The sequence below is a fragment of the Pinus tabuliformis genome, chromosome 9 (genome assembly GCF_031772625.1).
Source record: "Pinus tabuliformis cultivar Carrire ecotype Pingquan chromosome 9, CPIR1, whole genome shotgun sequence".
Classification (NCBI taxonomy): domain Eukaryota; kingdom Viridiplantae; phylum Streptophyta; class Pinopsida; order Pinales; family Pinaceae; genus Pinus; species Pinus tabuliformis.
Window position 1 is genome coordinate 1,524,804,079 of NC_142307.1, and position 4,379 is coordinate 1,524,808,457.

Genomic DNA, 4,379 nt, shown 5'->3' on the forward strand with positions numbered 1-4,379 from the left:
TATTGATAATAAATTAATACAAACAAATAAATCTAATAAAACAAATTAAAAACTTTTTTTAAATAAAAATTATAAAATAAATCCTATTTATTAAAGAAAAACAAAATAATACAATGAGAGTGTATCTAGCACCCCAATAACGGACGACTTTTTGTAGGATATTTCTGTAAAAATTGATTGTTTACGTTCGGTCCATGTCGAGCAGACCTCGTCCTTGCGAGAAATAATTATTAATAAAGGAGGGACTTATGTCACCAAAAACAGAGACTAAAGCTAGTGTCGGATTCAAAGCTGGTGTTAAAGATTACAGATTAACTTATTATACTCCTGAATATCAGACCAAAGATACAGATATCTTGGCAGCATTCCGAGTAACTCCTCAACCCGGGGTGCCACCTGAAGAAGCGGGAGCAGCAGTAGCTGCTGAATCTTCCACCGGTACATGGACCATTGTTTGGACCGATGGACTTACTAGTCTCGATCGTTACAAGGGGCGATGCTATGACATCGAGCCCGTTCCTGGAGAGGAGACTCAATTTATTGCCTATGTAGCTTACCCCTTAGACCTTTTCGAAGAAGGTTCTGTTACTAACTTGTTCACTTCCATTGTAGGTAATGTATTTGGATTCAAGGCCTTACGGGCTCTACGTTTGGAAGATTTGCGGATTCCCCCTTCTTATTCCAAAACTTTTCAGGGTCCACCTCATGGTATCCAAGTTGAAAGAGATAAATTGAACAAATATGGTTGTCCTTTATTGGATGTACTATCAAACCAAAATTGGGTATATCATCCAAAAACTATGGTAGAGCAGTTTACGAATGTCTCCGTGGTGGACTCGATTTTACTAAGGATGATGAGAATGTAAATTCCCAACCATTCATGCGCTGGAGAGATCGTTTTGTCTTTTGTGCGGAAGCAATTAATAAGGCTCAGGCTGAGACGGGTGAAATTAAGGGACATTATTTGAATGCTACTGCAGGTACATGTGAAGAAATGATGAAAAGGGTAGTATTTGCAAGAGAATTGGGAGTTCCTATCGTTATGCATGACTACCTGACGGGAGGTTTTACCGCAAATACTTCTTTGGCTCATTATTGCCGAGACAACGGCCTACTTCTTCACATTCACCGCGCGATGCATGCAGTTATTGACAGACAAAGAAATCATGGTGCATTTCCGGGTACTGGCTAAAGCATTGCGTATGTCCGGTGGAGATCATATTCACGCCGGTACTGTAGTAGGTAAACTTGAAGGGGAACGAGACGTAACTTTAGGGTTTGTTGATCTACTGCGTGATGATTTTATCGAAAAAGATCGAAGTCGTGGTATTTACTTCACTCAAGATTGGGTATCTATGCCAGGTGTTATGCCCGTAGCTTCAGGAGGTATTCACGTTTGGCATATGCCTGCTCTGACCGAGATCTTTGGGGATGATTCCGTACTACAGTTTGGTGGGGGAACTTTGGGACATCCTTGGGGAAATGCACCTGGTGCAGTAGCTAATCGGGTTGCTCTAGAAGCTTGTGTACAAGCTCGTAATGAAGGACGTGATCTTGCTCGTGAAGGTAATGAAGTGATCCGTGAAGCTTGTAAATGGAGTCCTGAACTAGCTGCTGCTTGTGAAGTATGGAAGGAGATCAAATTTGAATTTGATGTGATTGATCGCTTGTAATCCAGTGACTTTCGTTCTACCAATCGGACTCGGCCCAATCTTTTACTACTACCCCAAATATTAGTCCAAATCATGAGCGGAGATATGGGATTTCAGATATCAATATATGGAATTTCCATATATTAATATCTATATATCAATATCCTAAAAAATAATAAATAATAAAAGTGAGTAATTACCATCACTATAAAATATCTATAATTCCTAAATATTTGTACTCATCTACAACCTCGAAGGGTTGCTCCCATAAAGCTAGACTTCTGTTTCTTTCTTTTTGGGAGAAAATCATGACTTTACTTTTACTGATATTTACTTGGATTCTCCATTTTGACTTTAGTGTAATCAGCTTTGAAATTTGCCATGAAAATTTATACAAGATTTTGATAAAATATCCAAATTAAAAGTCTCAAACTTATAAAAATAAATAAAAAATCAGCCATTCAAATTTGCCAGATTTTGATTTTTTTAGCCGATTCTGAACAAATTTACCACTCGGTAGACGACGCTGTTACAAACACTCTGTCTGCACACAGCAAGGGGATGGTAAGCAATAACAGGGGAAGCATTCGTTATTATATTGTCACACAAAACACTTGATGCTAACAAAAAAATATTTCGTCTGGATTTTTGTTTTGCAGACATGTCTGCTAATTCGAAGTGGTCGACATCTCCCTGCGCTGCTTGTAAGATCCAGAGAAAGAAATGTTCACAGAACTGCGTTCTCGCGCCATATTTTCCACAGGATAACACGGAGAAATTCTTGTTGGTACACAGAGTCTTCGGTAATGGGCATGTCATCAAATTACTACAGGTTTGTTCGATTAGATTACTTTACTGTGTTATGGACGAATTTAGTATAATTTTTTTTACAGGTTTGATCGAACTTGTAATGTCTAGGTCATATCTGATTATACTGATCTTCAAGCTTTGAGCTTTCAGATTAGCAGAAACAATATATGTGATAGAGATTATCCATTCCGGTGTTACAGGGTCTTCCGGTTGAACAGAGAGGTGAGGCAGTAAACAGCATGGTGTACGAAGCAAAGGAAAGAGTTCGAGATCCTATACATGGCTCTGTAGGTGTAATCAATGATCTCCAGAATAAAATAGCAGAGCTGCAATCACAAATGGTTTCCGCACAAACACAGCTGGCTGATATTAGTATGCGACATGCTAATCTCTTAACCCTCCTTGACGGAGGTTGTGGTCTACATTATTATAATGGGTCACCGCTACACAGTGAAGACACACGTTTCAGATGATCTTGATCCTATGCAGCTATGGGAGCCAATCTCGAAATGAAGGGAAAACGATTCAGTGTTGCTTAATTATTGATACAAGCTGTAGGTTCAAGCTTTTCCCCTCTGGCGGGCGTCATGAGTCGGGGCCGTGAGTCCTAGATGTATGCATAAATGCTATAGAATGCAAATCGAATTATGTTTCGACCGCTTAGGTTTATTGGATCTGATTTCTCTTCCGGAAGTTTGTTGGCAAATTTCTCCAATTATTTTAAATTTATACCAAATATTTGGCTGAACTAGATACGTTTGCTTGCAATGCGTTGCCTTGAAGATCTTGTAAGTAGTTGGAATGGGTCATAAATTCCGGTGTAGCAGGTAAGCTCATTCTATTCCTGAGGAATGGAAGCAGGGTAAGGCTGGAGAAATAACTCAGAGCCAAGGTTTTGCGATCAAGTTTCAAAATTCTTGCTAACTTACTCGAGATTTGACCATGGAAACCAAAACCCCATAAGCGTTGTGTTTCTTTTAAGGATTTGGGAGGAATTCTTTCCCATCTAGTATTTTGAGTTGGAAATAATGCTTCCATGTCATGTGTGGTTGTCATCATGATTTCCTAGGTATCAATTTAGAAGTTGTTAAATTCCTGTGTGAGTTGTAATAGCTGTCTATTGGATGTGTCATAGTCATTAATCTTTATACTATAAATATGTAACAATTGAGATCAATAAAATATAACAAAGTGTGATTTGTGTGTACAAATCTCTTTGGTCTCTCTTTCAATTTCTTATCATTTTGATGGGGCTTCCTTTGGTTGTCAGCGTGGTTGTGGTGTCTATATAAAACTCAATCCATCTCATGCTTTCCATTTCTACTAGTCTGGAGGACCTGGTTCAAATTGGTTCAAATTGTTGGGCAGAGGTGGTGGCACTATGGGGTGTTCCAATGTCTTGTTTGGCTTGCCATTAAGAAGATTCTTGTGGGTGACTCAATGTGGGTTCATGGATGGAACTCTCTTGAGGTGCCTCCCTTATTTCGTTGGATGGAGAACATCAATTTGTTATTGCCCTCATTCCTTTGTGCCATCTCCTTGTTGGAATATTAATTCTTACTTGTCTCAGTTGTGACTGTCTTTGTAAAGAGTCTGTTCCTATTCTATAGGAGTGGTTTCCCTAGTTTGATGTGTAGTTGAAATATTCTCTCAACCAACAGATTGTATGTCCAAGATAATTTTCCTATCTTGAGACAATACTCCTATATCTATGTAATTGCATATCTGATTAATGGTATATAGATTCCTTTATGGAATTTTAACATGGTATCAGAGCCTTGAGGGCTTGGTCCGTCCTGCGCTGAGTAATCTTGGCCTGTTCTGGGTGGAAGGAAATAAAGAATTTGATTAGTGTTTTGTTTGTTTTTTCTCTTCGCTTGTTTGTCGAGAATATCTTTGCTCTGTAATTTGGGGTTT

General features: G+C 38.8%; 1 pseudogene; it reads left to right on the forward strand.

The window, feature by feature from the left end:
- The first annotated feature begins 2,313 nt into the window (after positions 1 to 2,313).
- LOC149154412 (LOB domain-containing protein 1-like) lies at positions 2,314 to 2,975 on the forward strand (annotated as a pseudogene).
- The last annotated feature ends 1,404 nt before the right edge of the window (positions 2,976 to 4,379 follow it).